Source organism: Lissotriton vulgaris, chromosome 8 (assembly GCF_964263255.1).
Source record: "Lissotriton vulgaris chromosome 8, aLisVul1.2, whole genome shotgun sequence".
Taxonomy (NCBI): domain Eukaryota; kingdom Metazoa; phylum Chordata; class Amphibia; order Caudata; family Salamandridae; genus Lissotriton; species Lissotriton vulgaris.
Window position 1 is genome coordinate 1,282,510,844 of NC_141696.1, and position 12,775 is coordinate 1,282,523,618.

The following is a 12,775-nucleotide window of genomic DNA, read 5'->3' on the forward strand; positions in this document are numbered from 1 at the left end:
GGCGAGGCTGGATAAATAATAAAAGTGAAACTTACCTTCCCGCTTTTCTTAAGTCCCGATACTCCAGACTACCGACTCCCGCCGTCCTGCGTTTCGAATTCCCAGGGTGCTCGTCATCAGGAAGGCTGCAGGCAGCCTCCCTCCCCTCCACCGCTGCGTTTTTGGTTGGTGAGGCCGCTGCCCCACCCGCGTCATTTCCTCTCTGTATGCTGCAGCATACAGAGAGAACAGGGAGAGTGGGTGGTGTTTCTCGAGGACAGGGGGGAGTGGCTTGTCCACTGTTGTTCATACTGACTGTTTGGGCGGCCTCAGGCTGCCCAAACAGTCAGTATGAACTACAGTGGGCAAGCCACTCCCCCCCTGCCCTCGAGAAACACCGCCCACTCCCAACCAGGAACTTCAGCTTTCTCGCCGTGCGAGAAGGCAGAAACATTACCATTTATGTTATTGCCTTCCCGCACTGCGAGAAAGCAGATGGGCGGCACCCAAACGCCCATATAGAGGAGCCGCCACCGCTTGGTATTCAGACAAGCTAAAAACTCAGAAACTGGCCTGTAAAAAACTTGAACGGGCATGGAGGAAAGGGTATCAAAATAACGACAAAGAAATCTATAAGCACAGTCTTAAACTTTATAAAGAACTACTGTTGGAAACATAAAAAAAATTATTTTCTAATGAAATCCTCCAAGTTAAGTCCAACCCTAAAGAACTTTTTAAAACTGTGAAAAAACTTGCCTCACCTAATAGCCCTAAGAGAGCAAGTAGCACAGAACGGTGCGAAAACTGGCTACTTTCTTTCAACATAAGGTGGAATGTATTTTTTCCACATTCACTCCAGCTCAGAAGGGAGAAGGAACACACCCACTGGAAATAGTCCAGTCAGAACCCAATCCTGGGCCAGTCTTTTATCATTTCATACCGCTAGGAATAGCAGAAACCATTAAACTCTTGAACTCCATACGATCAGGATCTCCCACAGACCCTTGCGCAGCTTCGATTTTGAAATCCATTCCGGAAGTCATAGGATCCGTTTTATATCCTCTGATTAATATTATATTTGCTTCCGGGATTTTTCCAAAGGATTGGAAGAAGGCCTCTATTCTCCCTTTACTAAAAAATCCAACTTTGGACCCCACAGACCCTAGCAGCTACAGGCCAATTTCGCGGCTTCCACTGCCTGCAAAAATCATAGAAAATGCTATGAACACCCAGCTTAGCACTTTTCACCAAACCAATAATTTATTTGATCCAACTCAATACGGTTTCAGAGCAGAACATAGCACAGCACTGGCCCCAATTAAATCTCTAGAAGAGGTAAGGGAGGCATTGGATTGTGGAGGGAAGGCTATACTGATGATGTTAGATCTATCAGCAGCCTTCGACACGGTCCATCACTTGGTTTTGATGGACCGATTGTCGGATGTAAGGGTACAAGGGGTTGCCTGGAAACTCCTTCAATCCTTTTTATCCGAAAGAACACAAACTGTAGACTTGGACAATAAAAAATCCCATCCGTTCTGTGCCTTCCTTGTGGGGTCCCCCAGGGGTCCTCACTGAGCCCAACGCTCTTTAATATTTACATGATAACATTGGCGGGCCTGATAAGATGTTTTGGTTTCCAATTAACCTCGAATGCGGATGACACTCAAATAGTGTTATCCTTCAACGATGGAGAGGAAAAAGAAACTGAAGTACGCTTCCATGATTGCATGAAGGCTATAGCAGGATGGATGGCGGCAAACTGTTTAAAATTAAACTCCTGCAAACCGAGATTATTGTATTCGGAAATAATCCTCATGTATGGACACCTGATTGGTGGTCAGCAGACTTGGGCAACTGCCCTACTCTGACCCTGAAAGCAAAGAATTTAGGGGTAACATTAGATAACAAACTGACATTTAGTGATCATATAAGTTCCGTGGTATCCGCATGTATCCTGATATTGCGAATCCTAAGGAAAATAAAACCATATCTCTCAGAAGGAAACCTCAGGACAGTGGTTACAGTACTTGTAATAGCACGACTGGATTACTGCAACAGCATCTACCTGAATAGCCCAAAACAGCACATCAATAGGCTTCAGACGGTCCAAAATGCAGCGACCAAGCTGTTGTCAGGCATACTCAAATTTGTCTCTGTGAAAAAAGAATTAACTCGGCTACACTGGCTTCCTGTGAAACAAAGGGTGCACTTTAAGGCCCCATGCACAGCCTTCAAGGCCCTAAATGGAATAGGTCCTGACCATTTGATGAAAGAGTTCAAGTGGTATGTTCCCGTTAGGACCCCTCGGTCCGCAGGAGCAAAAAAGTTCCAAATCCCCACAGTTGGGGAGGTAGGAGTTTTATTACAGGCACATCCAAGGCTTAGAATGACCTACCATTCCACCTAAGGAATGCTCCAGATCTCCTCTCCTTTAGAAAGGGCCTGAAGACCTGGTTGTTTACTCATTGACCTTCACCCGTTAAGGTACAGGCAGTACATACCGCCAGGACACCCCATGGTAACTGCTGCACTCAATAAATCCAATTAACATAACATAACTACCTGCTCTTAAGTAATATTTCTATTTACATTCTCAAGGGGAAAGTATCTCCAGGGGACCCCTTCCCATTTGCAAATGGTTACCACTACCTTTTAGTTGTAGGTAAAAAATAAATATTTTGTTACATTAATTCAGTCGCAAAACATTCATACATTCCATCATGATTCGGTATTTGGAAGGGACACCCTATCACACATCTCCCAAATACCGAATTGGTATTTATGTGCAATTCGAAATTGCGATTCTGTTATGTGTTACTGAATCACAATTTCTTCTTTGTACATAAAAAAAAAGCATTTCTGTGGTTGGAAACAGCTCGATTGCGCTGTTTTGTACCTGTGGCCCTGCATCCCAGGTTTCTCAGACAGTGAGGAGGAGTACACTCTGATGCAGCCCAGGGTTCCAGGACCTCAGGGACAACACATGGTGGTCTGAACTCATTTCAGCAGAGGCCAACAGCAACATCAGGACAGGTACATTTGGAAAGGCTCAGCTGGGCGGTTGCAGGAAAGGGCTCCTGTAGCTTGTTGTGTCCCTTTAGCTTGAACCAGAGGTCAGTTTTATGACCCTTGGAGTTAACGTTTTTGTCCTGGGTAGAAGAGACCTGAGAGCAGGTCTAGTCCTTCCAGGCTCTTCTCAGGTCCCAGACAGAAGAGTTGATCCTCGTCTCATCTTCCTAAGGGCCAGTAGTGTTCTGAGGATGGTACGGGAGTTGCCACATTTATGTCTGGCACCAATTTGAGTCTGGGGGTGACTCCAGGCTCCTCCCTAAACAATGGATGGAATGAAAGTTCCAAGGGATTACCCTACCCACTTTTGCAGCATTTCCTGTGTACCTAAATCCAAGAGGGTGAAACCCTTCTTGTGCAAAGCATGTTTGCCCACCCCAGAGATGTGGCTAACCCCTCTTCTGTAGCACTTCAAACCAGTCCTGGGGACAGCTCCCTCTCAATTTAATTGAAGCCTAGCTGACTTGTGGAACAAAGAAGGGACCAGTGCAGGTGTCACCTGCCATCTGCCTTTGATGAGGGTGCGAAGTTAAATTAAGATCAAGGGCACTGCCAGATCAACAGAAACACTTCCCCAAACCCATGCCTTTGTCTCTGTTCTGGGGGCAGTTTGTATACCTCATTCAGTGCTTGAGCATTGTGTACCCTAGCAGAAGATAGCATTATTAAATATTAATTACATTTTAACATTGCATCCCAGTGTTTCTCTATGGAACAGCCAACCTTGCTATAGTGAAAATAGCTTTTAGATGCTAGTCACTGTAGGGCTAATTAGGGCATGCCACTTCAACTATGTTAAATGGGAAGCACATGCATCTTATCACTGCTTAGAAGGGGCATGGGGCACCGAGTTCTAGAGCCAGCAAAAATAGGGGCAATCAAAAGGATGAAAAATCCATGGTGACCGTACAAGAAAAGTGAATTCCCTCCTGAATAGTATCCATCTCCATGGTTTACAACTTCCCTAGGTCCCTTAAATGCCCTTTTTAGGTCTCGTGACCTACAATGCGCACAAGCGCATTGAGGGAGCGAGAATTCAAGTCGGCAAAATCCTCGTCAAACCAAGGGCTTTCAGCGGCGGTTTTCTTGAAGTTCACGTGAATCACGTGAGCAAACAAGCATGCGCATTCACGCCCAGCACAGCACATCAAAGGGCTTCTCCTCCCCTAATTATTCATGGCCGGCCGCAGGCCGGCCGTACTTTCAGTTCACACAGCACATCAAAGGGCTTCTCCTCCCCTAATTATTCATGGCCGGCCGCAGGCCGGCCGTACTTTCAGTTTCCCTGCCTGTAATCAGCCTCAATTTCGTCCTTTCTCGCTTTCCCTGTTAGACCCTTCTGCTCTCCCGTTCCTTGCTTTAACTCTCACCCGACAAGACATTTCTTGAGGAATATTTTGCCCTGCACGTTCCAAAAGTGCCACTATGTATTTCTTCTTTCGTGTCGTCTGAAGAAGAGAAACCGCATTGCCCTCGAAGTTTACACGTGTCGTGTCGACGCAAGTGACTGTAAACTGGCTTACGCGCAGCTCTTCATTTCAGTCATTTTGGGCCATGAAAACAAAACTTATCTCATGTAACTAATAATTACAGCTACCAGAGTGCTGCCACTTTAGTAGGGGTCCGCTTCCAGTGTGTGTCAATGTAGCAGGGACGGCTCCCGGAGCCCTTAGCTGCTGCACCAGATAAGACTTGTGATCTCTCTTTGCACGGGTTCTTTTCTGTGTGATGTGCAAGCACTATTTACAACGGGCACACTGCCTAGTAGTGCACACATCCTGATGAAACAATACACCCCTGAGCGTGCTTGCACTTGCATCGGTTTTCGGAAACTGAATTTTATTACAGCCAATCACATTGCCTGATATTTTAAAAAGTGGCCCCCCACGACAAGGATGGAGATATCGGCTGTAAAACAGCATGGGATCACCGAGTGTAAATAGACACAGAGAAACGCAGTACCCTCTTAGCAAATAGTGCACAGCGGAAACCGCATTTCCAAAGGTGGGCCCACGCATGCGCGTTCCCAAGAGGTGTCTCTGGAGAGTGAAAACAGGAACCAATCAATGTATTCAAATTATGTGTAAAGAGAAAAGTCCCAATCCCGCAACTCAGTCATGCCGTCCCCTAATCTCGGGGAGTTCTATAAGTGAAGATATGTCTCTCCTGAGGACACTCTTATGTCCCGGAGATTGGATTAAACCACTCCCGGATCAGCCTGCAAATAACCTATTGAATAACCTCCGGGCAATAAACTTGCGTTGTCTGATTCCTATGTCCCTTTCATCTCTCGCTTCCTGCGACACTCAGACAGACCCTGTGTGCTGTTACTTATTTCCCCACTCTTTGTCCGTCTTCCCCTCATCGGAGCTCGTGCCCTGGAGAGCCCCTCGCAGCCCGTCCTCACTCAAGCCATGTTTGCTGCCGCCTCGCTCCTCCTTGCACCCAGCCGCGCTCGGGCGGACTTCATTAGTCAGGTAGATTTATTATGCAGTAAGCGGATACCTCAGCGATTACCATCACAGGAAACGGCGCCCCTGCCCCCAGGCCGCCATCTAACATTAACCTGATTGCGGGCATTGCTCTCTGCCCGATCCAAGCCCTTTGCCTATTAACCATCTGTCGCCTCTGTGACTATAGCGTTGCAAGTGTTGAACTCCTCTGGCCTCGTCAGAGAATCACCATGGTCAGGCTGAAATAGGGTCTCTCCATGCTCGTAAATGGTTTTACACGTGGGGAGTCATGAAGCCAAGGCAATTTTCTTCATTCCTCCATTTTTTTGTCATTTTCGGTCGAGCCCGAGCCCCCAACTTCTCCTAGCAAGCTGTCCCCGCGTATCCCTTATGAGAACGCAGCTTGGTCTATTCACCTAGTTGCCCAGGTGGTGGATATTATAGGCATACCTTCCTATCCTGCTGAAAGAAAAGTGGCGCTGGTCCCACCAGGATTTGACGGTTAATGCAGTAAGCACTGGTTTAATTTAGGTTTCAGCACTCCATGGCAGGGCATTACTTTCTTCACTCCTCCCACTGTTATTTTTTATTTATTTATTTTTGTGAATACCCGACAGCTGCACATTCCCGACAGGGCCTTCCTACTGGTCTTTTGCTCCAAAACATTAATCAACCCCCAACACGCCTTGCTTTATTTATGTTTCATTCACATTTTTTAAATTATTTTTGCGCCTGCCAGTACTAAAGAGCAGCTTGCATCTCTGTGTTGCATTCACACTTCTCCTCCCCTCGCTCGCATTCCCGCCCCCCCAACAGGCTCTCCCGCCCCCACCCGGCTTCCCTCCGGCCATTTGCCACACTCCTTGCCTCTGTCTTGCCTCCCCCTCCAAGAAACAAAACAAGCACTGGCGTTGCCAATAGGTCTCGCAGGAGGAAAGTTGGAGCTATTACAATTGCAAATAACAATGCCTTTTATTTTTGTTTTCATTTTCAAAACATAAAGGACTTTGTCATTTACAAAACCAATAGCTCCAACTTTCCTACTACGAGACCTATTGGCAACGCCAGTGCTTGTTTTAGCTCACTCCTTCTGACCGTTGTTTTTATGTGTCCCTAGAACAAAATAAAGGCAGGGGGTAGTGACTAAATATTCTGTTATCATTAGTATGTTTCCTGTCACTGCCACCTTTGGTGTGTTTATGATCCTAGAGCTCCTCTTCCATGCACTTCTCCATGGCCCTTCTGCTCTTACCTGCGTCTCCCTACACTCACTGTTGAACTTTTAGTTTCTCCAACAATGCCCCAAGGACTTACCTGAGGCCACAGCCCTCCACTGGAACTGCTGTTGCAGGTAATGCCACAACCACAGTCTGGGGGTTACTGAATTTGTTTGCTGTATCATTCGTCTCTGTCCTGCTTTGCCATCTAGTCTTGCTCCCATAAATGACATGCTATGTCTATGTCTATGTGGGGATACTTGTAGAGCACACTGTTACTCCAGGGAGTGTCCTGGCACTAAGGCTGAGAGGTAGAAACATAGAAGAAGGTTTAGGGGGAGGAGAAAAGCCAAGTTTTTGTTTTTTTCAGAACAAAGGTGTGAATTCAATGCTTCTCAGATGGATGGGCATTTTTTTCAATGGAAGGGTTCAAGGAAGGAGAGAGCCTTGGTTCACTCGTCTTGTCTATCCTTTGGAAGTCTGCCTTTTCTCACTGGTCTTGGCTCCTTTTAACTATACTATGCTTTTGCTGCTCCCCACTGGATTTCCATTGTGGTTTCCTTCTCTCGCCACTTGCTTCTCACATGTTCATGATTCTCGACTCTCCTCATCCTACATCTCATCACATCACCCTCCATCTAGCGTCTTTCTGGGCACACCTCCATTTCTTTCTCTGAAATGGAAATGGTTAAACTATTTCTGGCTTCCTTCTAGCAACACCAGCTCTCCTTTAAAAGTCCTTCCTTGTTTTCTACCACCGCATTCCCTTCACAGACATGTTTAACAAAATTTGGTATCTTGTCTTCTATGCATAGGTACCTACTTATGGTCTTCAGTTCAGAAGAGAGGAACATTTCTAACACAGCATCCCTTTGACCGATGGTTGTATTACCACTGCTGCATGGATTTGACAGCAAGATATCAAGGCTCACAGCAGTGGTGATAGGGCATGGGTGTGGTTGGATCTCACACAATGGGTAAATGGAGGTTCTGATTGGGTATGATCTAGCAGGGCACAGGAGCTCAAGAAGAAAGCTGAGGTGGACAATGGAACTTCTTTTGTGGTGGGTTTGTTGATTCGAGGTGGATCTTACTGATATACCAAGGATGCGCAAGCTAAATACGACACATCATACAAAGAAAATCAAATGAGAACATTATATTTATTACAAAACAATCCCCCAACAAAAAGTAATCCCACCATTACCAATCACAACACACCCACTCCCCTCGAAAGAAACCTGTAAGAAATTGAGGGAGTAAATACCCACCTCAAGTAATAATCACAATCCTTTTCAGGGTGAACCACTAAAGTTAATAAAATAACCTGAGCTCAAATCTCTGGTAAGTATGTCACAGAGGAGATAGGCTTAACTTTGCGGCAATGTGTAAAGAATTTATGCAGTACAAAAATAGTGATACCGTTGAATTGAAAACCACTAAAAATCACAAAAAAGATTAGAAAATAGAGTAACATTCAATAAACAAAATTACACCAAAATGACAATGATCCAATAAGGCAGATGAGAGATATAATTTTTTGAAGTAGAAATAGTTCGCAGAAGCACGGAGTACCAATGATAGTCAATGGAAGTGGTAGAACAGGATCTAAGTGCAATTTGACGCTGCCTGCGACGAAGCGCAGATTGGATACATTAACCAGATTAAATCTGGACAAAGATGTTATCTTCTTTCTTTAGTCCTTTGTGTACCAATCCACCAATGGATTACACTTCTAATGCTTGCGGGATCACAGACGAGGCACTTAAATACTCACAGGGTGTCATGCAGAGGAGGGTTTAGTCCAGGTCTAGTTGCCACTGGTCAGCTGGGCAGTTGCAGGAAAAGGTCTCTTGTAGCTTGTTATATCCCAGTAGCTTTAACAGGAGGTCAGCCTTATGACCCTTGGAGTCCACTTATTTGTCCTGGGTACAAAAGTGAAACCAGGTCTAGTCTGCTAGGCACTTTTCAGATCTCGTATAGCAGGTTCAATCCTCTTCTGATCTCCCACAGGTCCAGGAGTTTCTGAAGTGGGCGCCTGGAGATGACACATTTATGCCTGGCATAAGCTATTGGATGGAAATCATAGCGTACCCCACATCTAACACTACAAACTAGTTTTAGTTAGTCCCTGTACCCCCAACAAACTCATAGACAGAAGTCTTGCAGAACAAAGGCTGAGCTGTCAGTAACCGGATAGTGTATGTATACAAATTGTTTTGCCTTTCTGTTTCTCTTCTTTGAAGTTTTCCCCAAATGTTATGTGTACACTAGCAGACATGTTAAGCAGATCTTGACTCTCCAGCCACATCTGACACTGTGATGTCAACAAAAGGCCAATGTGATGGAGGCCGATATGGCTGGGAGGAAAAAAGAAGGGTGGTCGGCCTGGGTGTTAGATACATCTGCTTGTGACAGGGTAGGCTGCTTTGAAGTTAATCAAGCACTTGGGCCCAGCCCACAGGCATTCATCTCAAGGGCTCAACATCACCTTCCCACACCCAATACATTTTGTTCCTGCCGTGGGAGCAAGGTCACACCTTATTCAAGCCTGTTGAAATGCTAATTTCTGGTGGGCAAAAGTGGAAGAATAAAATACAGATTAAGCATCCAGGGACTTCAGGCAGGGCAAGGGTACCTTTTTAAAAGTAATCTTTCCAAAATATTTATTAAAATCCTGACTTCACTAGTGAATTGTGAATTGTGGAGAAGTGTGGCTCAATGATTAGAGCGGCAGACCCTGATGCAGAGGTCTAGCCCGGGACCAGGGTTCAATTCCCCGCCTCGGTGGGTCTTGGGCTAAAAATTCCACGGACCTGATAATTCTCTCCTCGGTGCCTATTCCAATCATGGAGTCCCACTCTGCAACTCTGGGCAATAGCTTGCTTAATCTCCACAACGGCCCCCACAACGCTAAGGATGCCTGGCCTCCACCTTGGGGGTGCCCAGGAGTGGACGCCTCACAGGGAAAGCCAGGATGGGTTCCAAAGCGGTATTTGTACAAGCGCCTTGAGACCCTTGCGGGTGAGTAGTGCGCTATACAAGTATCAATTTACATTTACAATTGGGCTTTTCATAAATATTTCAAAAAGTCCCAATACATTCAATCTACTCACCGCGCCAGGATACCCTGTGGTAATAGAGCGCGCTATAAAAGTTTTAATAAACATAAACATAAACAAACATTTCAATTTCCTAGGGGAATAACATTTATTAAACTTAATATTGTATCCCAGTGCTTTCCTATGGAACAGGCAACCCTCCTGCAGTGAAAAAAGCGTTTACGGCTTTTTTACTGTAATTACATGTTAAACACTAAACTTTTACTTCTCCTACTTTTGAATAGTATGCATGCTGCCTTATGGGCAGTAGGACCTACTTAGGAGTGGCTTATACAGATTTAAAAGGAACGTTTAGGACTGTCAAAAGGGGTTATTTTGATAGGCCGAATTTGCAGTTAAACCCAACACAGCTAGGCTACTGGTGCCCCACCCGCAGTCATATTGACATTGTCACTGCAGTGAATAGCAAATTGGGTTCTGCAGTTCACTTGAGACGTTTAACTTACAGGCTCTGTGTACTCCTTGGTTAAAATATATTACTACGGCATTGCTTCCTGTTAGAAATGGGAATTCTGGTTGGCTAAGGTTTGCGCCAAAGCCAGGCAGAAACCACCATTCTAAGTCAGGGCAAGGAAGTCACCTGCCAAGATAACCCCTGCTCACCCTCTTGGTAGCTTGACACGAGCAGTCAGGCTTATCTCAGAGGCTATGTGTAAAGCATTTGCGCACGCACCCACCAGCAACAACATCCCAGGCCCCCCACAAAAGGAACTCCACACAAGGTATATGTAAAATTAGCCTTTGTATTACAAAACACATTAGACAGTAAACACACACTTTCCAATGTGCCACAGCCACGGGCAGAATTCACAGGGGATTATGTACATGGGACAGGGCCACATGGACCACTGTCACGAATAAGCACTTTTAGAACTAGAATACTTGGTAGAAATAGCACTTTGTAGGGATAACCCTTAGCACATAGAACATATCATAACTGTAGCACCAAATAACACATGTAGCACACAACCAGTAACCACTGGTACCACCTACGCAACCCTAACCACCTTAGGAGAATGCCACACAGGGAACCAGGACCTCACTATTAACACCTGTACTAGAAAGAACAACCACCTAAGTATCACTATACATCTAGGGGTATAAGCATGAAAACATTACACAGGATGCATCACAACATTCAGAGGTGTAGGGAAAAACACATGATGTATAAACATACATTCAGCGGTGTAGAAAAGCAACTTTGTACATGATGCATAAAAACACATTCAGAGGTACCAGAACACAGGGTGCGCAAAACATACAACAGACAGTACATTTCCTAGCACCCTAAGAAGCACATAACTCACAACAAAGTCCAGGTTGCGCCACTGCGCCAAAACCTAAACGGTGCAGCTGCCCACTACTTGCTGGGCAGCTGGGGACAGGGACAGAACAGGGCCTAAACGCTGCAGCTGGCACTAAGTGCTGCGCAGCTGGGGAAGGCCAGGGTAGGGATGAAGGAGTGCGACTCACTCTTAAGTCCAAAGATCATTCCATCTTGATCGACCGTGTCGGAAAGATGGGAATCCAACAGGAAGCAAAGAACCTTCTCACTTGTTTCCTAGCCGGAAGGACCCAGGCAGTTACCCTGGGTCCTTTCAAATCAAGTGAGCTTTCTCTACCTTGTGGGGTGCCTCAAGGCTCATCCCTAAATCCGACACTTTTTAACATCTATGTGTCGGACCTAGCTAAAGTCATCAAGCAATATGGGATGGGCCTTACTTCCTACGCGGACGACACCCAGCTAATTCTAGCCATTAATAAGGATGGAGAAGATGTGGCAGAACGTTTTCAGGAGGGTATGCTGGCGATTGGGGATTGGATGTCTGCCAGTTCCCTTAAACTAAACTCTCAAAAAACTGAGGTTGTAATTTTTGGGAAACTTTCTCCTTGCTGGTCTCCTGTATGGTGGCCTTCAGCTTTTGGAACTCTGCCAACTCCTGTCCCAAAGGTCAGGAATTTGGGAGTGGTATTCGACAAAAACCTTAACTTCTCTGCTCACGCCAATCAAACTGCAGCTACAGCTTTCCATAAGTTGAAACTTATCAAAAAAATTATTCCGTTTTTACCTGACACCGCAGGTAAAATCCTGGTGAGTACACTTGTACTATCGTCACTTGATTATTGCAATGGACTATTTGCCAACGCACAAACCAGGGTTGTTAATAAAATGCAATCAGTACAGAATGCGGCAGCAAGATTGCTAACTAAAACTCCTAAATTCAAGCCAATAGCTCAATCTATTCGGAATCTTCATTGGTTGACAATCAAAAACCGAATAAAATTTAAGGCACTTTGCCTAGTTTTTAAAACACTACAGAATTTAGGCCCGCAATTTCTCAGGAACCAGATGACCCTATACCGTCCGTCAAGACAACTGAGATCTGTCACTCTGTATCAGCTAAATGTCCCCCGTACCAGAACAGTATCCTGGGGAGACAGACGGTTTACAGTTGCCGCAACCAGACTCTGGAATTCCCTTCCTCTGTCAATCAGGATGAGTCACACTCTTCTGTCCTTTAGGAAAAATCTAAAGACCTGGTTGTTTAACCAGTAGCCTTGCAGATACTAAACATCAGGAGAGTCATGAATTGGATTTTTAGCGCCAAGACGCCTTCGGGCATTTGTTTGCGCTCTATAAATTTCATAAATAAATAAATAAATGTCCCTTAAAAAGAAAGACCTAAACGGTGCAGCTGCCCACTAATTGCTGGGCAGCGGAGGACAAAACTGCCACAGGGGCTCCCCCTAGCACCTCAGGACAACGACTGCGCCAAACTGAGCCATCTGGCTCTGGAAATACTGTGTGTAATGATTTCCAAGCAGGTTCAGCAGGAGCGTCAGGAATCCGGAGAGTAATCCTCAGCCTTCCCCTACGGCCTTCCGACTCTATCAAACACTAGAGTATCGAATGGATCGCCATGGGAAAACA